The sequence below is a fragment of the Aythya ferina genome (assembly GCF_964211825.1).
Source record: "Aythya ferina genome assembly, chromosome: 2".
NCBI classification, from domain to species: Eukaryota; Metazoa; Chordata; class Aves; order Anseriformes; family Anatidae; genus Aythya; species Aythya ferina.
The window spans coordinates 80460880-80485109 of NC_140297.1; the positions used below are offsets into that span (position 1 = coordinate 80460880).

Here is a 24230-nt window from a genome sequence, read left to right on the forward strand (position 1 = left end):
CACTGTCTTGTCCTGGGGGTGGTGGGGAGAGATGCGGAGGTGGTGTACTGGCTTTGCTACTGAGGTTAGTTAGCGTCAGCTCTGTGCAGCCTAGCAGAAATGACAACCGTGTCTCCAGAGACTGATCCTTCTGTAATTTTGGTTGTGAGTACCAAAGCTTACAACAGTGGCTAATGATCACAGGGTGTTCTCCCGGAGGCTGTGCGGCTGCCTGCAAAGTGCACCCCTCACCTGGAGTAGTTCCCATGCTACTTGGGCCCTGCAGCAGGAACAGCGCCGGGTGGCGAGGTGGAAGAAGGGACAATTTCACAGGTAAAGTGGTTAAGCAAGATTCATCTCCCTCTGGCTGTGGAATTAGTGTTGGAGGCAGAATGTAAACTGCTTGATGGATCCTGACGCAGAGCCAGCTTGGTGGAAGAGTCGCGAGGGGAGCGCTAGACCTCAGGTGCATAGGGGCTGCCTCTGGAAAACGTGGGCAGCCCACAGCCTTGTGCCCCTGAATGCTTTGCGAGGACGAGCAGCGTCTCCAGCCACACGAACTCTCAGAAAAACAAGCAGAGCGAGGTAGGTGCAGCTTTCTCAACAGAGGATGAGCAGCCCAAGTGAATAATTGGCTAAATAGCATAAAATCTGGCAATACGCAGTCATCTGAATTCAGGTGAAAAACGTGGACTGAGCTACTGAACCTGCTCAGTAACGTGCTTTCCCTCATGCCAGGCTTAGGAAATTGTTTATGGCAGCATGTGATTGTGTTTTGCCTGAGCACATTTGCCCCACTAGCTTATTCTCCTTTTACAGGCAGAACTTTGTACACTGCTCTTCCTTCCCTTTCCCTCCCCTCCTGCCTTCCCCAGTGCCTCCCACAGGTACTGTTATAGGAAAGGGATGTCCAGGACCGTGCCACAAGCTGCACTGGTTGTCTGCTTAGAGAGAGGGGCGGAAGGGTCAAGCAGTTCCCCCTTGGGTTGTAGCAGGCTGTCAAGAGGGTTATGTGGCATGTCTGACCAGACTGAAACCCATGCTTGGAGTCCCAGCCGACCACAGCTAGCTCATTTGGAGGTATTATAGTATGTGAGTGGAGTGGGAATTTGGGGAAGGAAAGAGGCAAAAAGACACAAGAGAATATGTGTGCGGTGGAAGGATGCAGCTTGTGGGCCCTTCCATTGCTCCCAGGGAAAGGAAAAAAAATAAAGAAACAAACAATAATAATTAAAAAAAAAAAAAAAGAGAGACCAGAGTTGTGAGCATAAAGGGATCTTGCAAGAAGGCCCTTGAAAGCAGATAAAGACAAAACTCCAAACAAAATCCAAATTAGAAACTCTCCACCCATCGCCATCCTGTGCTACCAACTCTTTTACATACTGATGCCAACCGGATTTTTCTTTTTCCGTTGGCCAGAGCTGTCTCACTAAGATTAAATAACAAACTCCAGGATTTTCTAATATTTGAGTGTGTTGTAATTTTAGTGGTCATCCTAATCTTTTTTTCCCTAGCGCAGCTCTTTCTCTCATCAGCTTAATATTTAAACTGGATTCATTTTTAATGCCTTAATATGCAAACACATTTATGTCAAAATTGATTCAATATTTAAACTTGTTCAGTTTCAAACACATTTTATGCTTCAGCTGCTCCAACTTGTAGATTATTTCAAACGTGGAATTGATTCCAAAATTAAGCAGGTTTAAATGTTCAGTCAATTTATTTTAGAGTGTGTGTGTGTTTTAGAGACCTGTATTAAGAAATGATGATTTTCTTTACTGGTGCTCATGCAGCTGACAGTGTGTCAGCAGCCTGAAGGCACGTACTGCTGGTCTCAACTTGCCTGAAGCTTAACCAAGTCTTGCACAGGAGGTGCAAAATGGCAGGTGGCCACCTTGTGTACAGACGTGGTGGTGGGCAGATCTGAAAGGACAGACAAAAATACTCTTTTTTGTCTGTCTTCAAAAATGTTTGGTGTCAACGACAATGAAAATGTACCAATCTAACTGTATAAATTAATGACCCCCCATCCAAAATACACAGTTTCCAGACATAACCGTGCATCTAGGCTGTATTTGGGGATTGATTTGGACCAAAAAAAAAAAAAAAAAAGTTGAAAGGTGGCAGTGTGTTAGCCAAAAGAGAAGGGGCTGTGCAATTAGCACTGATGTCCAGTGAGAGGATCCCAGCGGTCCCAGTCAGTCTCACCTCCTGTGAGAGCCTGCCTGCTCTGAACCCTGCAAAAGGGCCCTGGATGCTTCATGTGTTTGCAGTGGAGATGGCAGGCAGGTTTCCAAGCTCTCAGGTGAGTATCCTGACCACAAAGCTATAAAGTCGCTCTCATTTTCGTTTGTATTCATGGATTCTTAATTATTTATGCAAAGTGGCATAAAATAAATGAGGGAGATTAAAGAAGATGTATAACCAAATTTCTTATAATTCCCTTGGCTTTAGAAGTCCGATCTGAAATCCATTCTCTCCTTGTCTCAAAACAGAGATTTGAAGCCTGTTTTCCCATTTCTTTAAGTCCACATAAAATGCTCCAAACTATATCATTAGAGCTTTAATTTTTATTGATTTTTTTTTTTCCAAAAAGCTCAAGTGGCACTGAAATCTCTCTTCTATCAAAGCAAAAAGAATGGGAGGAGGAAGAGTGAAGTGGGGTGTTTTGATTGATTTTTGTCCATTTCAGTGGTGAAGAGTGCAAAAATAAATGTGGCTTGAAGTAGTTCTTTTGTTTTGGTTTGGCTGTTGAAAAAAAAAAAAATACTCTCAGAACAGCTTGATGTTTTGTAGCTGCTTTTTTATATAAAACTAGAAGAACAAAATCTCCAGCTTTTCAGCTGGAATGACTTTCTATGCAATCTTACAAGAGAGAAAAAAACACTGGCTGCAAAAACCTTTGCAATTTGATGCACAGGTGAAACATTTTTGTGGTAGATGGGGAAAGCCAGTTTCTTTGCTGACCAGAGATGCTCTGCTTCTGTTGTTACTGATCTGGTACTTTTTAAATGAGTACTAAAGAAAAAAAGAAAAAAAAGGTTAGAGTGTGGCCAGATGACGGTTTGCAGCATTGTTTAAGCTCCACACTTAGACCTATCCTTGCAGCAGTTATTTCCTGTCCTTCAGAGAGTGATTATTTTGTACATGCTGTTAAACCATTAAAATCCAAAGCAAAAAAAAAGCTCACATAAACTACTTCTCATCTTGGTTCTCATGTATTGGTTCTAGTGTGGGAAAGAAGAAATCAGAGTTTTGGCTATTTTTCAAGAGTCCTATAATTTAAGAATAGTTTTTTTTTCAGAATGAAATGTTGTGTAACATCAGTTAATGATGTAGATGAGCCCTTTTTTTCTTGTTCTCTTCAATTTTAAATTTCTGAGTTGTGAATATCTGAGTGCTGGCCAGTGCAAATATATTAGCTGCTTTCATTTCAGAACTGTATAATGGACGTGAATGTATTATCACCATAAGTGCTCCACATTAAGAGCTGATAGGTTATATATATCTGCCAACATCATCTGTAAAAAATAATTAGTAGGTTTCACATGTGCATAACTTTCTAGATTTCCATAAACTCAGTCTTTCTGTATCAGACACATTTTATCTAAAGTTAGACTTTAGCAAAACCATAGGTAACAGAAGATGATTGCATGGGTTTATCAGGAGCTTAGGAGGTTTCAGAAGACACTGAACACATGTGCACACTCCTACTGAATAAGTTACAATGTCATATTTATTTGCAGCATCATTCTTGTTTCTTTCGATCAGCTTTGAATTTATGGTCAGTTCAGGTACTGCTGAGTGTTTTGTTTTGCTTTGTTTTGTTTTGTTTTGTTTTGCTTTGCTTTGCTTTCTTTTCCTGTGAGGAAGCAACACCGACCTGATGAAAATATTCAGGTGCAGCAGAATCTGGGAGAAGTGTGGGCAGCTGGTAAAAGCAACTAGAGGCTACATCTATCCTACTTAGTTAAACATGCCCAAGACTGCTCTCCAGCACTGAAACCAGTAGGCATGAAACAGCCGGTGAGGCTGGGGACCATTCTTACAGTCTTGAAAGACAGATGACAACTGCCCACTGCCTAGGCATGTTTCCATCATGATTTAATTCACTGAGGTAAAGACAGCCTAACAGTTCACTTTTTCAGAGCATACCCCCATAACTTCAACAGCAGCATGTGGTGCCCTGTAGATTTACCTGCTTGTTTCCAGAAGCAGTGTAAGGGCTCTTGGATTAGTAGCTGCTGTTCCCCTGCAGCTCCCTTCCCCGTGGATGCTGCAGTGTAGCTCCTGGTTGCACCTGGACTGTACGCAGACTCCCTGCACCCAGCTTTCCAAGTGGAGGAGCAGCTCAGCTCATCCAGGGTGCAGGCATGGCCTTCTTTTGAGTTTCAGCTCCCCGTGTTGGAGGCCGATGGGGAGCCAGCTCTGCAGTGTCAAAGATGGGCCTCCCAGCTGTACCCAGGACAAGAAGGAGCAGAGGAATGTCTTCAGCTAGGAATGAGTGAGTGGACTGGACTTGTAAGGAGGGGAACTTTGGCTGGCTGGCAAAAAAAGTGGAAGTTCTGCTTGGGTTTAGGTAAGGAGGAGTAGCCTTAGCTTCATACCCAAAGTCTGTTTTGCTGGATAGAAGGATGGCGATACTCAGTCCACCCAGATACATCCTGAAAGGAGAACTGGGAAAGCTACCTGAGTGTGAACACTGTGAGAAATTAGGAAAAGTGGAAAATTTGCTGACAAATCACTGCTGGATTTTATGGAAAACACCCTCTGTGCCCCCGGGACACAGCCTGGCATGAAGGGGAAAACAACTTAATTCTGTGATGGTTTCAATGGGTTAATGGGTCTAGAGGCACAGTGGTGTTAACATGACCTTGTCACTGCAGAACATTAGAAAATTAAATACACTCATGTTTTTGACAGAGAAATCTCAGTCTGCATAATACCATGGTAAACAACTAGCTTAAAAATCTATCATCCTTTATTAAAGATGCAGAATAAGAAAAGAAAAAGATTAATGCATCTGACATATAAACAGTGAACTAACTTGGTTTTAGCAATATACCACATTTCCTTAAACTTTAGCTCTAGAGAGACCATTTGGCAACCCTTTGGCTGATGTTAGAGATTACAGTAATTGTTCTTCTTAAAGAAAAGACAAAATGTCAGCTGAGCTGGACTGGAGCGGTTTTGTCACATCGTAGTTCCTTGAAGAGAAGACAAAAAGGACAAGCATGCACCAAAGAAGGAGCAAAAAGCACCAAGGACAGGGAAAAAAAAAAAAAAAGAAAAAAAAAAAAGAAAAAAAAAAGAGTGAGAGAGAGAGAGAGAGAGAACCAGGAATATTGTTTATAACACAATATTCACACACAACAAAATTCCTCTCTGTATTTTGTTCGTGTATTTCTCAGCATGCCATTTTATACTACTAGTTTCTGTCTTATTTATCATGCCTGTTGCTCATACTTCAGCACAGTTCCTAGTCTTATTGGTTGGACACCTCATTGTTTTCCATGACTTTTGCTGACTCCTATTGTCAACTTTGTGCAACAGGATGAATTGCGTACATGTTACTTTAGAAAAAGTAGGGGTTTTTGCCTGTGGTTGCTCAAGTACTCTATCAAAGATTTGAAAATGAAGAAACCCAGCCTTACCAGATCTGAATAGACACAAATTGCAGTTGAACATGCACACAGTTAGACTGTGTCTATAGAGATTTTAAAGGAGAAGACAGTGATGCTTGAGTCTGTTCAAAACTGTAGTTTAATACACGTATCATCAAGTAAATAATACATATACTTGCAAAATGAGCAAAGATTGGGAGTTCTGAGTCCATGTGCTCTATTTATGGATCATCTGCATTGATGTGAAATCCAGAAGGCAGATAAGCTACAACACTATGTCCATATTTCTCAAAGAAATCCACAGTGACCCAGAAGATCTCAAAGAATTAGAGTGAGATGAGTGAGGGAATTGTTAAAAGCTGTCTGTCCTAACTTGCAATATATATTTATGAAATGCACAATGTGTTAGGTGATATGGACTGTTATTTCATTAACTACACATTTTGAAAAGAGAATTTTCTTTGCTCTTGTAAGAATAAAGAATATCATTACATCAAAGGAAAAATTCATATAACCCAAAAGATCTGACATAAGCCCTCAAATGCCAGGCAACCCATAGACAATATTAGAATTTTCTGTCTACCTCTAGCCATTAATGCAAATCAGTAAAAAGTTCCAACAAAATGTCATCTTTTATGCTGTAATTCTGTGACAAAAGGACCCGAAGGCAGACAAAGTGAGTATGCCGAGCTGATCACTTTTCACAACGGTAACAATGTCATTGAAATATTTTTTAAATGCCATAATTTATTACCTCAAAAGGCAGGGTTTGATACCTCTTGGAGATGCATACATGGTCTGAGAAAGCTTGAGATTCGCTTTCTCCTTGAAGATGGCCTTGGGACATTCTGCCTTACAGGAACCTTCCTCACCTCCTTGACCTTATCAAACCCTCCTGCCACTGTTACTTCTGGTGATGGGGGAAGCTTTGTACTTCCTACATTGCCAGTCAGCTCTCTAGCTAGTGTATGGAGGTGGTGTTGAGTTTGGGATGCAGTCATATCTTCTCAGCCTCTGTCTAGCTGTGCTAGGAGTCAAGACTGGCTAGCAATTTGCTTTGGAGCAGAAATGCAGCACTGAAGCAAATGTGTAAATTATTGCCATGCACCACATTTTGATTGAAAAATCTAGCAGCTCTTGAATAGACAGAACAAGGACAAGAAATACAAGGCTCCTATTCATATATAGTGGGCAAGCAGAACAGAACTTACAGTACCTTGGATGCTTTTCCTTATTTCTTTGTGTTTATGTAGATTAACTTCTAATTCTATGAGGAAAAAAAAATCTTGACTTCACTGTTTTGTTATTCCTTTAAAATGCAAAAACACATACCACCTGTAATAGAAATTCTAATAAGCCAATAATAAGCTATCAGTATTTTTTCTATCCGTCAGCTTTTATGGGCTTGAGAGTTAAGTAATGAAGAAGGATCAATATAGACAAAGAAATCAATATGCCTTGCATGCACTGTTTCCTAAGTTCAGAACAAACTCTCAGAACTGTCTGTAATTCCTCCATTGTAGCCTTGTATTGTGAAAGCTGTGGAAAATCAGATGTGCAAAAAATGTTCTAAAAACAAGTGTGATCATAAATTCTTCTCTATCCTCTCCCCTGCTCCCTCCCCAAATGTGCATTTATTTCCATTGCCTCAGTTAGAAGAAAAAGGTTTGCATATGCTGCTTAGTCCAGCAGAGATGATTCAGGGACTGTTGATGAAAATTGCTAGAGACACAAAAAGACTTCCATATGAAGAGACAGTGCAGATCTTGAAGCTGTTTAGTCTGGAGATTAAACTAATAACATGGAGCTTGATAGAGTTATACCAAGTAATGAATATTATAGAGAAGGCAATTTAGGAACTTCCAGTTACCTGTTCTTTATAATACACAACAAACTGCTAAGAGAGGTTATACTTTTTACTCAAGAGTTCAATGAAATCTGAAATACATTGTCACTAGTTATCACTGATGCTAAGAGTCTAGTAAAATTTTTAAAAAGTTTAGCAATGTTTATGTAGGTTGAGAATGTCAGTTGTTACCCTGGATCAGCTTAAAAACATAATCAAATAATAAAGCTGTATTCTTCCAGGAGGGAACCAAACAATGGTGTGATTTTGTCATACAGTTTGTTCCCCCACTGTAAGTTACAGAGGTTTTTGCAGGGCCTCTGAAACCTCTATGGCCAGCCACTGACGGCCAGGTGAGGGGTGGTCAGTGCTCTTCATTGGCTTGCCAGAGTTTGTCCATCTCTAAAATAAAAGAAAGAAGGGCTGCAAGGTCAAGAGCCTATCCCTTCCTGAACACGGGATCAATTATACCTCCAGCTTATCCTGTCTGGGAACAGAGATACAAGATCCTCCCCACGCAGCCTGCTGTGATGCTTGACAAGGCTCATCTTCATGAGGTGTCCCTCATTCCTAAGTCCACCCATCCCTGACCTGATTCTTCCTTGCTGGAACAGAGGCCTCCTGTGTAGGCTATCCACCGTGGGCATGGGGAGCACACTGTGCCTTTCTTCTTCACATCATCCTTTTATGTCCTCGTTGGTTGTTTCAGTGCTGCTTCCTTAGTTCTTTCCTCTATAGGCTAATTAACTGCAATTTGTTAAAGCTTTCCTCTGAAGTCGCATTTTCCAGACCTGTAATGTGTCTCGGTGCTTGCCTCTGCCCTGTCTCCAGTTGAGCCACACAATGGTTGAAACGTAGTGCTCAAACCTGGACGCAGCCCCACATGAAGCCTTCTCAGTGCCAACTGTAATGAGAAGGGCTGTTTCAGATGTCTTGCTGTTACCCTGTTCATACATCCCAGTATGGTGTTTGCTTTTCTTGTACCAGCAGGACATTTCTGAGTCTTGTTCGGTTTGTGGTCCGTTACAACCTCTCAGTTTTTTCCCTAGAACAGCACGTTGCAAATTATTTCCCCCCTGGACAAGTGCAGCTGATTAACCCACAGAAAGTACATATCTTACCTCACCTGATTACATCCACTGTAAAGCAAGAAATAGGATACCCATTTTCAATGACTGAGTTTCATAATATATCACATGAACAGAATAATATAAAGAGGATAATGGATCACTTAAAGAGCTCATTTGTTCATTTGCTAAGTGTAATTTAGCTTTCCTTATTTATTACAATAGCAAATCATCTACTCATATAATCCAGTAGTGAAGTCTTAGTCATAGAGAATTTCATGACAACTTTTTGCAGTATTGTAAAATGTGGTTGTGTGTGGATTTACAAAACAGAAACCAGAATGACTTCCTTTTTGCAGCTCTCACAGAAATCAACAATAGTCTTACAGAAATATGTGAGCTGACTAGTTAACAACACTCAGGAGCTGATGAATATTGATCTTCTAGAAAAGATAAACATAAATGTATCAAATCATTAAATGAGTGTTTTGACCACATATGAGCAGAAGTTTTTTCACTAATATAGCAGTGATGTATAGAACATACATGGAAATTCTCAGATGTGTTAAAGTCATGATAGATGCCGAGTCTAAAAAACACATACTCAAAATGTAATAGACTATCAAGAGAATAGTTTTCTAATTATTAGTTAATGTCTTGAACTAAAATTTTCAGAAGTTACACCATTTGTTTACTTTTTTAATTTCCAAATATGATTCTTGCTAATTCTGTAGAGAAAAGTTTTTAAGTATTGGTAAAGAAGAGGCCTGAATTTTGCCTTTGCTTTCCAAATGACATGACTGTGTAACTTACAATGAGCATGAGATTTTCTTAGGTAGATACATGGGCAAAAGTTCTTGTAAAACCACCCTTAAATTGACATTCAGCTGGTCACATAAATTAACACTCATTTTCATCTTTTCGTGGCAGTTTTTTTTCTGGGGTGCCGGCAGAAGGACAGAGGTTCATACAGCCATTTCTATCTTGCGAGATGTAAAGCTCTCCAAGACCAATGCACAGGCAAGCCCAAAGATGATACTCACATAATCGTTGACTTTCAGCCTGGAAACAATCTCCCAGGAGCCCTTCAGAGCTCCCAGCCATCAGCTCTGCTTCCCGGTCAGCTCTGATCATTTTCTGGCCCCAACCTGGGAGGAAGATCAGTAGCTCCTGACTCCCACCTCGTGCCTTCCTCCATGAGCAGCTGGAGCAGAAAGATGTTCCCTGGCCAAGAAAAGACAGAAAGCCAACCTCCCTTGGGTTCGATTAGCTTATTCTTCACAGAAAACTAAGTGGAGAGCCAAAGAGGAGCTGTTCCCCTTTCTGAGTCATTCACTCATTCATCTGCTCTTACATCAGCACAGATACGTGCCCTTCCTCAGCATAGACAGATGGCTGCATTTCCATTTAGGCTTTAAATTTGAGGAAATTTTTAATTGGGTCTTAAAATTTGATCGCCCACTTGGCAGGGTGTGTTGCTGCTACTGTTCATAACCAGGGATTGTGCTCAACAGTGTGGGAGAGAGAGTGCAGCTAGGCAGAAATGCTCTTCTCTTTTTCTGCTTTGTTCTCAGTTCCTGCTAATCTAGTAGCATTGATCTGCTACTTTTAATAAAGGCAGTTGTTTACCTCGCTCGTCTGCAGACCCCTAATATCCTAATAAACCAGACATGACAGCGCTGTTTGCTTTATTTTCTATGAAAGCATTTCCCTCTCTGTACTCCCACTCACGTACAGACAAAGGCTGTTAACATACTGCAGCTATCTGATCACAATCAGGACCTTGCAACTTGATTGTACTTAATGGATCTTTAAGCACAAGGCTTTAGTATTTATTCAAAGTGAGTCTAGCCTCTTGTTTTGAACATAAAGACTCTTTCTAACTCTGCAATTTCTTCCTTGTTTAAAGATCAAAAGGAGGAAAACAAAACAAAACTTTCCTTTGTATTTAAAGCAATACAAGTTGCAAAGTAGAAATCCCCCCCCCCCCCAAAAAAAAAAAAAAAAAAAAAAACAGCCCTAAACTATCATGTAGTCAGGCATTAGGCCTCCACTTGGAGAAAACACCTGTGGTTCTCCGGACTAGGCAGGCCCTCAGAAGTCATACACCCCAGCCCGGCTGTTGGAGTTGGATACTACCCCAGGATGAAAGGGCTTCATGTGTGCCAGCACTGCAATAGCAACTCTGTGTAAGACGCACAGTGCTGTGTGGTCTCCATCTACTCGGTCTGCACAGTATCCAAACTGTTGGCAAGCTTTGATGTATTTATTTGTCCTCAAGGCCTCCCTGGGAGTTTAGGTAGTGCCCTTACCCCCATTTCCCATTGGAGCCAGAGGCAAGGGAGGCCGCAAAGTCTGCCCGGGATCTGGTGGTCAACCTGGTAGATGGTAGAAATTGTGTTTCCCAAATCTTACGCAAGAGACAAAACAAAAGCATGCATTCTGTTTTCATATAAGGGAAGTAGTAAATGTTAGCTGAGAGCAGCTTGAAGAGAAGGTGTGCTGTTTTCCAAAGGTCCCCATGGCCAAGTGGTGTTCTTATCTCCAGGCTGTGTATGATCCTCTTAATGGACAGGGAAGGAGGGGTATGGAAGCAAATTGCACACAAAGCACTTTCCTTGGTTACTCTCAGAAGCTATCATGGGGAGAAGCAGAGAACACATTTTAATCCACAGTTCCCTTAAAAACCTTCCTCACCTTTTGTTTCACAGTTGGCCTCGGCTCTGTCCTATGAGAAAAGGGCTTGTGAATGCTTGAAATCCTGAATTACCATTCCAAGAGGCTGACAGTCCTCTGTCAAGGATTCCTCTTACACTGAGAAAAGCATCTGATAAGGCATTTGGTAGCCCAAAGGGGAGAGGGAAGGAGAGGGATTTTTTCTATTTGTATGTAACTTTACTCTGAGAAATTTCCACTTAAAAAAACACCTTCTTGCTCGGGGGTCTAACAAAACTCTTGAGTTCCTTTGGCTGCTTTGTCTTCATTTTGCCCTGCAGACTGAATGCAGATAGGCAGCCAGAAACTGAGGTTTCTATTCCATCTTTCTATCATCCTCAGAAGTGTTTACAGACAACTAATTAGTCGAGACCTGCCTAATTGCAGTGCGGCCAATAGAACTGCACAAGGTTCAACAGCAGCACAGTTTGGCCCATTAGCCATTCATGCCTGGTAGCTGGGAAAAAGACATTGCCCATACGGATCTACGTACAGTTTTCAAGGTCTGCAGTCAGGAAATAAATACACCTTTTACTCTCAAGACGAATATATTTTATGCAGAAAATCAATGTGAAATAATAGACACCCGTAATGTGATATTTGTTGTAGAAGAACTTCTTAGGATAACACCACATTTTAACACTCCCAATGACGCTGTGGGACATAAAGGTCTTGGAGGTCTTCACATGTAGATGCATTTTTGCTTTTTTTTAATTTTTTTTTTCCTGAATTTAATCATGGAATTATATCTACCATAGTATATGTAGGCTTAATGTTTAATTCATTAGGTCCCCAAGGAAATCTGCAGGTTCTACACAAAGCCATGAAAATCTGCTTTTACCATGCAGAGACATTATTGTCAGGCCCACCTCAACACCTCTCCACAGCTAACATTTCTTGATTAGAGGAAAACAATATTAGGCCTCAGCTGTTATGTGACAGTTGAGCTGTTTAAAGCTCCTCATTTTGGCAATTCAGACTAATATTAAAACGTGCAATCCCTTGTAATTGAGACCAGAATTAAGGACAGAGCGTTGAAGCAAAAGTAACTTGGGAATGGCAATAATGAGTCCCCCCACTTCCCTGAAAATGAACTACTGAATATACAGCAGTGGCACAGGTGCTGCAGGATGAAGAAGGAGGGAAAAGTGATCACTGGGAAAAAAAAGTTTTTTTGGAAAAAAAAAAAAATCAATTTCAGTTTGACAAAGCTGTTCCTTCAGTACAAAGCTAAGGAGCAGAAGTAGCACTTGCATCCCTTGTCCTGGAGGCAGGAGGAGAGCTGGAATAGTCCCCAGCACCTCCCAACTTCACCTCCACTCAGCCTGGGCTGGACTTGGCTGTGCCTGCACCTTCTGTGCACAGCCCACTGTGGGCACTGTGTTGGATCCAGAGGTCACGGCACCCCAGGTTCCTGGGTGGCTCCACGCCACTCAACTCTCACCCAGACCGTGACAAACACAGCCCACCTGGACCTCACCAGGATGCTGGGGAAAAACAGGGATTGCTAGAAAGACCCAGACCAACAAAGAGGCAGACAGAGAGGAGAAAGAGGAACTGTAGGCAAAATAGACCATGAGAAGAGAACAAATAAAGACAAAGGAGCTGGTCACGGGTGGCAGCCTGAGACCTCTTTCTCGTTTTGCCAGTGTATCCTTGCATCCACAGTCTTCTGAAACTCATTTGCGGCTCTGTCCCTTTCCAGATATACTATGGCCAAACCTCTTCAAGGCTGAACCACTCCTAAGACTTCAGGAAATATGAATGAGTGGAGTGTTCCTCATCACTACTTTGCTTAAAAAAAAAACACCTACAATGACCTCAGTCTTGTGACAGCCCTTCCTTCCTCTGCTGGCTCCTTTGAGTTCTTTCTTCACCCACTTCTGTTCCTCTTTCTGCTTCTTTTATGTGATATTTTTGGTAGAGAGGCCATGAAAAGGAAAGGCAATAAATGCATGTACATTCAAACACTGCCAAAAGTCAGAGAGACAGGAATCTAGGTTTGCTGTGTAATCCTGAACATGTGAAAACTGAAGCAGGCCATTGTGGGGCTTGGATCACAAGATGCATTGCTACAGCCCCTTTGGTTTTTCTGCCGTCATTCAAATAAAATCTTCATTATGTTATTTGTCTTTAAAAAAAAAATAAAAATAAAAGAATATCATGCTTAGATAATCTGTTGAGCTGGATTGGAAGCAAATTGATTTCATTGCTCAGGACCAATTTATGATAGTCTTAAATAAGCTTTCTTTAACAGGTGCAAATTACATGCCTCAGTTTACTTGCTGAGGAATACAATTAAGCCAGCACAAAGCTGTTTGTGATTCATATATAATGAAATAAAAACAGTATCATCATCATTAAACAGCAAATAAAGCTATTGATTCCTTGCATTATGCTGTCAGGTTTAATTCAATCACATTTTTTTCCTCCTTTCAGTCCTTAATTATGCAGTTCGTGCTGAATCCTCATTTTAATACATGGAATGGAACAATGCTGTACCTTCATAGCTTAGCATCCAAAATACAAGCCTACTGAGCCCCGACGTATCTTTGTTGGAATTAATTAAAGCCAAACACACTCACAGCATCTGATAAAGGCAGGTATTTCAGTCCTGAGAGTATAAGGGGGTGGTGAGGCAATGGACCCACTCTGTGCACAATGCCAGTGCCGTCAGGCTGCGGCTGGGCTCTTTCTGCACGTCCCCAGCTGAATGCACCAAAAGCGCCTTCCATTTAGCTCACAAAGATAAACCAGGCTATGAATGAACGGCCTACAGAGCCGGAGCAAAAGAGAGGAGGGCAGGAAAGTGCTGCAGCAGTCAAAATGTGAAAGAAAGAGAAATCCCAAATGACTTTGTGATCTGCTCAGAGGGGCAACAGGCAGCGGGGCAAGAAGGGAGAAGCAAGGATGCAGAGCTAGGTGAGGGAAAGGAGCATCTCCTGTCAGTCCTTTGTACCAATAGCAGCTACGGAGAGCACCGCAAGTGGTCACACAGCACTGGGAGCCCTTGGTTATGGGACATGCTGTGCCCCAGATGTACTGTCCACGTGGGCTGGATGCCCATCATGGCAGGGACTCATCGTGTCATTTGTGGTGAATTGAGCAATCTGAATAGTGGGAAGAGAGGGGGAGTTCTTGTTGTGTTTTTTATTTTATTTATTTTTTTTTTTTTAAATAACAACCATAAAAATCAGCTGAATAACATATTCACGGGATATTGTTCAAGCAGCATTTTTCCCTGCTTGTGGCCAGTTTGCAATACATGTATTCATGCTGAGGGCAACCTTATTCTGTGAGCTATTCGTGAAGTACTTTCTTAATATGCATCAATGGCAAATTTGGTCCTGGTTGAGTAGTTGTGTTAGGAATGGTCTAGACTGATGCTTTTTTTCCACTTGTGACTTTCTGATGAATATGGCCCATGACGTATAGACCAGTTCTGCTCTCTTGACTCAGACCTTCCGAAGTGATCTCCCTCAGCTCCAGACACTGCGGCACTGACTTCCAGCCCCACTCATTGACTTCAGTCCCACTCCCTGCAAACCAGGGAGTCAGAGTGCGCTGCAGACAACCAGCACTAATATTCAAGAGGTGACACGTCTGGGTGATGTTTCTCTTCTGCCCAGATTCACAGGGATTTCCAACACAATTACACGAGTATCAGATGGAGTCCCCTTTGCTAGAAATGATGAAACATCTTTTCTGCTCTTGCAGAAGAGCATAGCATAAGAGGAGATTAGAATAAATCCTCTGGCATAAATTCAAACAAACCATACCTGCCAATATCTTAATATCTTAAGACAGAAGGTATCATATCATGCGAATTTGTGAAAATACTGATTGAAAAACCATCAGGAAATAACCTCATGATGCTCATTTTGTCATAAGGTCCTAGATTCTGTGTTTCTCGTGTTCTATGTGACAGCTACTTCTACCATGGGAAACTCCTGTGTTGTCTCCTTCTACCCTACCTGTTTGTTTCCCACAAGAATGAGTCAATTGAAATACTAGAAAAGTTGATGATAAAATGCTGTTCTCACTTCTGGTGTTGTTTTTTTGTTGTTGTCGTTGTTGTTTCTGTTTCTAAGTGTGTTTCAAATCGTGGGAAAGCTATGATTGATTGCTACTTAAGTTTATTTTTTGGGGTGCCTTTAATCACCTCATACAAGCACCCTAAAGACTGTAGAACCATCTCGACCTGCAACAGAGCTTAGAGAATTTATCTGATAATACGTAGCCGTGAAAAAACTGCAGAGAAAAATTAAGGTTGATTGAGACTCTTTCAGTCTTCTGAGGATGCCACCTCTGAATTTCACAAAATTGAGGTTCAGCCTCTGCTTCATAATGATCTGAGGTTACCTTTCCCTGAAAAGATGAATATTTATATTTGTTATCTGTTGTCATCACTATGGTCTTAGGTTTTACCAACAGGCTAAAAGAGACACGTGACACAGAATGCTTCTCAATTCCATTTCATGTTCTGTGTGGGCATTGTGGAGCCTGCTTCCATTCTCTAAACATATGTTTTATTCTGTCTGTCATGCTGAAAGTGCAAAATAAAAAAGAAATGCTGATTTGGGATCTATCTTCTGAATGAAAACAGTTTAGGTCTGTGTGGGTTTAACTTTCCTGAAGGATGATGATAATGCAGAAGAGTTTGATGAGATTAATACAAGTGGGTCCATCACCTCAGTGATTTCCTGCAAAAGCACACAGATGTAATTAAGCTCATATTCCTCTCCTGTATGGGCAGGATATTTCTTGCTCGGTAGATACTGCCTTGAACATCTGTGAGAAAAAAGAAAACAGCTGTAACAAAGAAAAAAAAAATAATGTTTTAACTGCATTACGGCTTTAAAATCTCTCATTTTCTTTGTTACACAGTGTCCTTTTCTCCAATTTTCATCTCCTCTTTCCTCCCCCATTTTGCTGTTCTGCTGCAGTATGGTATATGCTGAATTAAATAAGAGCAATGAATTGCAAACTTTTAGATGCAGATGATAAAGTCAGCAACACCAAATGAGAATCTCCCTCAGTGGGTTTGTTTGCAGCTTGTTTACAGCTGTTTGCAGCTGTTTCAGATGATCTCTCCCCATCATCTGCCTGGGAGCAGTTGCAGTGGGGTGAGATGGTCCAGTGTGAGGTGGAGCACCCCAAATTCCCTGCTCTGTTGGAGGTGCCCTCACCCACCATGGCCACAGAGGTTGGCTGGTGGCCTGTGAGGCAGAGCCTCCAGGCGATAGAGCTGAAAGCAGCAAATTGTTATTATATTTATTTTTTTTCCCATCTGATTCTCCAACTCAGTGAATCATTAATGTGGTTTAGAATGGAAATGAAAATGCCACAAAAGAGCATCTCATTGCAAGATGTCTGTAAAGATATATAAAAGGATCTTTTCATGGGTAATTATTCAAACCACTTCATATAACTGTCACCATTAAAAGGTCACTAACTTTTACCACGCAGGGCTTGCTGAAGGTGCAGTATTGGCGCCATCCTCTAAATCCAGGGGAAGTACTCCAGTGTCACTCATGGTCGCAGATGATACTGCATGGTTTTATCTTATCTTATCTTATCTTATCTTATCTTATCTTATCTTATCTTATCTTATCTTATCTTACCTTTCTGATGTTAGCAGAGAGGATCAAGGTGACCATCGTGATTGGCGGTGTGCAACCTCATAACAGATAGCAGTTCTTTCCCTGAAGAACTTGCACTCACAAAATGATAGACAGACCGTATCTCAGGCACGTCATCTTCTGCTGGTAATAACTGCAGTTACAACCTACAATGTTCTTGCTGTATTTCATTTCAGATTTTAATTGCATACTATCATTCTCATGCCAAATTAAGATCTCAGGGCATATTTTAAACTCTTTGTAAATACACATTAAAAAGATGACATCCATTACACAACCGTGCAAACAACATGTATGTGGCACATTAAAGAGGCAAATATGCTTGTAGAAAAGCTTGTACACAAAGTTTCTGTAAAAAAAAAAAAAAAAAAAAAAAAAAAAAAAAGTAGTCCTTTGTGTATATAGCATATAATCCTCTTCTTTATCTTCTATAATATCTTCTCTGTCAGAAAGGGTTGAAATTGGCTAAATGGATTCCGATTGTATTAGATGAGGACTGACAGGCAGAAAGAAAGTACTGTACACCCATTTCTTTGGGAAATCCAGCTAAAACCCTTTATTCTCAAGGTTGATGATACAGCTGATATTACTGCCAGCAATATGATTTGCAGCTCTATTTTGAAGCTGAAAAGCTACAAAAAAATGTGAGTCTACACAGATGTTGTCTATCAGAGGCTGCCCTCTTGCTGGCTGAGCAAGCCCTGGGCATCCCCAATCCCTCTGAACATCTGCAGAGCCTGGGGATGTTGCAAATGGGCTTAATGGGTGCCAGCAAACATTGCATGCCATAACTTAGAGTCAGGCATCAGTGCCCCCACTGCGCTGTAAGTCAAGTGAACTCTGAGACTCACAAAAGGCCAGAAGAAGAAACATTTTTGTCTGCATTGGGAGGGTGATGAATGTTTGGGCGTCCAGCGGAAGGTGCAAGAACACTGCATAAAAACCTCATCTTGCTTAGAGTGAGATTCAGGAGAGGCTTGGAGAAACCCAGAGAGAAGATGCAGCAGTCCTCCTTAGTGATGGCAGTGAGGCAGGGCAGAAGTGCAGAGATTAGCACAGAGCCTCCTTGGTCAAAGAGAGGAATTTTCCATATGGGCAGCTCTTCAGAACAGCAACTGTGTGTCTGAGCAGAGCAGAGTGAGCACTGTCTAGTGTCTTCAACATAGCCTGAGAAACCTGGTACTGTTTAACCTTCCATTTTTGTTGCCCTCTGTTTATCCTGCCTACCCTCCAATAACCAACAGTAAAGAAAAACAAACAAACAACACAAAACAAACAAACAAACAAACAAAAAAAAATCAAAGATTTAATTTCTTACAGGAAGCCTGGAGGAAAGTGTTTGTTTCAACCAAAACTTAACCCCCCAAATACGTCTGTTATATTATGGGAAAATTATCTTTTCCAGTCACATTAACTGGAGACTAAAATGCCCTACTGAGATGCATGCTAATTTTTTCAAAGCCAAAGCCATATTGTCTACTTCATCTAGGGGCTGTCGGAGCTGAGGGCCCTTAAATAAGTGCATAAACATTAATCCAAATATCTAATTTCAAACAGCTTTTGGCATGTTATTCTAGTGCTTCTAGAGATGTCTAGTGCTTCTAGAGATGTCTAGTGCACTAGAGATGTTTTTCTGGTACTGGCCTATGTTTCAACAGATAACGTAGAATTTCATGCAGTGTTCATTATTAGTGATTATTCCTTACCGGGAACACTTGTTGAATGAGCCTTCCTCCTGCACCAGTAATAGGTGGCTGATTGGTGCTGATTTAATGATGTATAGCATCTTACCTCCTGCTGAGACTGGAGCTCATGAGAACTGCCAGGGACGCTGTTGAGACGCTGACATGGGCTGCATATTTCATGTGCTGCTGGAGAGTGCAGCCAGGCTGCGTAGCGATCAAACCCCGGAAGATGTACATATCTCCAAGTTTCCTGTGTAACAAAAATCTTGTCGTCTGTTGACATGAAAGACTAAGATAATGGCTCTGTGACCCTATGTAGTTCTTCGGTCTGGACAGATGAGACAAATCTAAATAATTGAGCTTGAGCTCCTCTGATTTTCTTCATGTTAATGCAGCACTACATCCAAAACATAAAATGGTTTTGAACTTGCTGCACTTATCTTCTGCTTGCAGTGATCATTGTGTTTTCCAGTCAGCAGGAAAGAAAATGCCAGTGATGTACATGCTGGATTTATACAGGGCCACACAGGTGAGGTTTCCTGGCTGGCCTGCAGCAGCTCCCAGCTCTGCCTTTTACCCCACATGTGCTTGGGGAGCTGCCATTTCCTGCTTGCTAGAAACTGAATATTTGGCAGCTCTGGGGTGGATGAGACATTATAGCATGGGATTCGAGCCCTGGATATACCCTCTGGCTGGAGCTGGGAGCTGCCTTTGCCAGTTTACATCCCAGGACAGAACTTGTGCTGGGTGTCCTAACACTGATTCCCTCTCCTTCCTCCCAGCAGCTGCCAGTCACTGTTCCCAACTGATTTCTCCTTTTTGGGCAGCAGTTATTTCATGTATTTCCATTATATAAATGTATTATGTATTATAAAGCAGAAGTGTAATCTTTTTCCTGATGTTAGGCTAACTAAACATATACGTGCATGTACATCCAGGTACACAAACGTTCACATTCATATACACACATTTCATCTAGCAATAGGATTGCATCCAGCACCCTGTCTCACCTCTCTACTCACAGCCTGTAGTCCATCTTTTCACTTCAACCTTGGGCTTCTTCAGACTTGCACAGAAAGAAAATTCCAACATTAATATCCCTTTCCTAAGGGGAAAGCTCCTTGCTGCCTCCTGTTAGGAGCTGGGGACAGTCATTTAGTCTGTTGTGATTACTACCGCAGAAGATTCCATTTTACAACTTAATCTTATTTCCTTTTAATCGCATCTGTTGGCACAATTTAGAAAAAGTAAAACAACAGGAGAACACTCGCCAATTCATTCATAACAATATAATACCAAGGCTTTTTTTTATTGCTATTCCTATTTAGAGTGACTGCAGTTTGTATTGAATTTACCTGAGATTCACAACTTCATTTCCAACTTACTGTCTGATTTTGAGTGTGTTTTTTTTTTTTTTTTTTTCCCTTAAAAGCTTTATTTGTTAATGCATTTTTCCTATAATTATACCGTGATCACTCCTAAGTGCACAGTTTACATTGAACAGAGCCATTAAGCGTTACTGCTGGTAGTTGATTGTTTCACACAGTTGTTCAGAGATCTTTGTATTTGGACCCAAAACAGCTTTATAGGGAAAAAATATATATATTTAGCTGCAGGAAATTCCAGTTGCTATTTTTGTTGACGTCAGTAGTTAATCAGGCTGGACAGCCTACAGGGTAATTTTGCAGCCACTGTTAAGCAGTTCTGTGCTCAGCAGAGATTTCAGCATCCTTGCTGTGTGTATGGGGATGTGCTTTAGTAGGTGGCTTTGAATCGTGCTCTATCTGATGCAAAGACTTCATGGCACACCAGAAGCGATCAACAACGCATATTTTTGAACTCTTTGTTCCCTCCTTCTCTAAACTCATCCCTAGGTGAGGAAAGGATTTTATATTCACAAAATCTGATCTTGATCCTACCTCTTTGGTGAAATTCATTTGAGTTCTGTGCCAAATTTAAATGAAAAACTACAGCTCTTTAACATGTTTACAGCTCTGTGGGGTGCATTGTACTTTGAGGAAAACATTAGTATGTGTAATACTAGTGATGAATAATTAACATACAGTTATAACACCTTTCATCTTTATGGATTTTATATGTGCAAGAATCATTTCATTTGTCCCCAGATCACATCTGGAATAAAACAGAGCAGCAGTTAAAGAGGCTGTACACTCTCAAATAGTCCAGGGCAGGAACTGAAGATGACTGCTACACAGAGATGAAAAACCAGAGGGAATTTAACTAGGCAGAAAGTATTAGTGGGAATCAAGCATCTAGTGATGGAGCTTTGCAATGTGCCTTACACATGTAATTAAGTGAATTGGAATCTGGAAAGGACACAGAAGACTTCACCATTGCCCTTGCTGGAAGGACTACCGCATCTTTTAATAGCTTCACGTAAGCAAGAGCTCATTTTAATGTCCTATTCAGAAGAAGGAACATGCCATCTGCAGAATTAGCAAGAAGTATCTGTGGCAAGTGGGTGTTCCTTAGGGATTTCCCACTCACAACGTTTTCCAGTCCTTCCCTAGCTTTTAAAAGCCCCGAGCATCATAATGCAGAGTGACATGAGTGCTTAAAAGCTACCACAGGATACATCTAGAAAGGGGTCTGTTTCTATGTGGGCATCGTATGTTTGCTGAATCAGGAAACTTTTGTTATGAATGTATGAAGAGAAAATGAGGGTGGCTGCAGTGACCTTTGCAGAGCTTGGTGCTCTGAGATTGAGGCCTGCAGCCACAAAGACAGTTGAGATCAGCAGGGTGTCACTTCTGCCCCAGCACAACAAACAGCAGAACAGGAGGTCCTCGACAGACGGGAGAGGGGATTACGTTGTCCGAACAAGAGAAGCCTCTTCGGTCTGGTGTTCAAAAATAAGCAATTTAGAGCTGCAGAGGGGAAGGGGGTTTTGGATTCGTTTGCAATCGAGGCCAAGCCAAACAGCTGATGAATTAAGTGGTTGTGGAGCAGCCAGCTGAGAGAAGCAGCACGATCTCAGGGGCAGGAGAGCTGGGCCCTTAGGCACGAGCGATGCACTGAAGGTCAGGCTCTCCAGCTGATCAGCATCCCTTGCTCCAACCCACTGTAATGGAGACCCCCCCTACCTGTGCCATCACCCCCAGTTTCCCAGTTTTTGAAGGGAAAGACTGTACAAGAAATGATCCAGCTCATCAGCAGCATAGGGTAAGGAGGAATGGGGCACAATGGGTGCTGGCAATTCTCCCCCTCACCTCCTCTGACATGGCTGGCGGTGCTGCCCCATTGTAGGGGCACCCAACATCTCCTCCCAGGACTGCCAGCGCGGAGGAAAGCCCCAGGCTGGGGAGCCCTCTTTTGTAGCCATCAGCTGTATTTCAGTTTAGAGCAGCGGGCCAGGCAGATTGAGTGCCACAGGGAGCAGTGACAGCCCTGTGGCACTGATGAGAGGCCTGTCTTGGGTAGGCAAAGGGGTACCCATTCCTCCAGTCAGCACTGCCTGTTCTTCACTGTGTATTGACTTCAGAAGTCATTCCTAACTTCACCCTGGCATGCAATTACTTTCTGACCTTTATTTTCCTGCGAAAGTTTACTTCTTTGCATGTATTTGCCTATTGATAAAGGACAGATTTATTCCATATTCAGATTTCTCTAGCATGGCACTGATTAAAGTCCAATGACAGCCTAGCCCCTTTTATAGACATGAAATCCCCTTTACTGACTCCTCCTAAGTAAGGAGGCTTCCTGAATATAAATAATGACTGAAATTGATCCTAGAGCCTCAGTTCTTATTTTGTTTGCAGGAGTGTTGGTTTTATTGACTTTGCTGTGTTTTCCAGAGGGAAACAGAAGATGATTTCTGTAGAGTTTTAAAAAATACCCCTTTCCAGTGTAAGCCTGTTGGATGGTGGCTAGCCCCTGTCTGCCCCAATTAAGAAGAATGGCTAGGAACAAGAACATACGGGGCTAAAATAGTGCAGAATCTCTGAAGTGTGTGCTTCTGAATTCTCATGCTTATGACTATAAAAAAAGTCAATTCAGAATGGATTTGCTATTCCAGTTTTGCTGACTGTTCACAGTTTTTAGAACTGAAAATCACACAGTAAAACTTGCACTTTGCTATTTTTTTTCTTGAGTACCTAATGGAAAGTGAACCTGTTAGGAATTTTCCATAGCTTCCTCCAGAGACATTTTAAAATGATCTAAAATTAAAACATCTCTTTAAGTAATTATTTTAGTTATGGGCTGTTTAAGAAACAAAACTGCTTGTTTAAGATTCCCAAGTTAGAAAAGTAATTAAGGTCCAAGAGCCATTCACAGGATTGACATTACAAACTGAAAATGTGACTTTTTTCAATCCCTCTGATTTTTCCTGATGATTTCACTTCTTTTACTATGCTTTTAGGTGTTTTTTGCATATAATGTTAGAATGATCTTATCAGTATAAAAGCAAATATATAGCAAAATCCTAGTGGTTTTTGTTTGTTTGTTTGTTTGTTGTTTTTTTTGTTGTTGTTGTTAGGATAACACTTGTCCAAAGTTTTCCACCAAATATGATACCAAAGAGCTTTTGTAAAGAGTATAGACTGATCTGGCCTTCAACCAGTGTTGTAACTCATGCCATTCTGCAATTACTTACAATTATAAGTGGTCTCCAAAGTCCATAAAAACTCAATAATATAGGCCCTTCACATCTTTGCTCTCCTCAAAGAAGGAATCCAAATGAATATTTTATGTCTTAATAATCTCAATAAATTTGATATGACCCTTGAAGTGGTCTACTTCCTCTTCTGAAGTTTTAAACATTTTATCCGGTATAGGTGTAAGTTTGTAACTGTTTTCAAATCCTCTGCCTCTGCCTACCTTTATAACAAAACAGACAAAATGACTAGAGATTTTGGCATCACCAATTTAGGTGCATCTTTTCATTGCTCAGGTGAGATGAGGTACTCTTACCACATTATTCCTACCTTGCAAATGAGGAACTGAGACACAGAGGTCATTGGTTTTGGGTGCCCTATTCAAGCTGCTTCAGAATTTTTGGCAGTTTAAACACCGCGCGTATTCAGAATCCATCTGACATGAGCAGAAGATGATCGGCTGTTTGGCAAATCGTACCAGAGGGTGGTGAATCTTAAACCCAGAAAATGTTGAGCTATTAGGAGCTGCCTAAAAAAGGATTGGGTTAAGGGACTAAAGCATTAAAACAGAGGGGCTTTGTATATCTTATCAATTGCTCATCTTACCCACATCTTCCAAATCAGCTGTGAGTGGTGTAGAGGCTTTACAGACCAGCCTCTCTCTCTACTCTCAGAAGAGAACCTTACTTCCGCCCATCATTATCTCCCATCACATCTCTTCGCACATTCATCCTTCAATCCCCTTTTCTGTGCCATATCAACCACCAGTTTACTCCCTATTTCCTTATTGCCTTTAGTTCTAGTGTTTGCCTTTTCCCTTTCTAATTCAGATGGTTCATTTATGGCAGCGCTTTAAAAATATTTTCCTAAGAGAAAAAAAAAATATATATGTATTTTCCTATGTACTGTATGGTGACCTTACCAATAGAAGTTGCATCCAGTTCCTGTAGCCTGAATTTACACCCCCTGGTCTGCATTAATGACTGTATCACAATTTCTTGATTTTCTGATATGGATCAGGAACATGAGAGCTTGAGGGAAAAAGAGAAGGAAACC

The 24230-nt window shown here is 41.3% G+C and overlaps 1 protein-coding gene across 3 annotated transcripts in view; it reads left to right on the top strand.

Moving 5' to 3' along the window:
* The window catches only part of CDH20 (cadherin 20), a 197464-nt gene that overhangs the window by 118913 nt on the left and 54321 nt on the right, over positions 1 to 24230 (top strand). Inside the window, exon 1 of one of the 3 annotated variants that reach the window (XM_084509040.1) lies at positions 16980 to 16999. The exons of the other annotated variants lie outside the window; for them this stretch is intronic. The gene's annotated coding sequence lies outside the window, so the exon portion shown is untranslated. Of the gene's footprint in view, positions 1 to 16979; positions 17000 to 24230 lie in introns of those variants that run through there. 3 annotated transcript variants of the gene reach the window in all.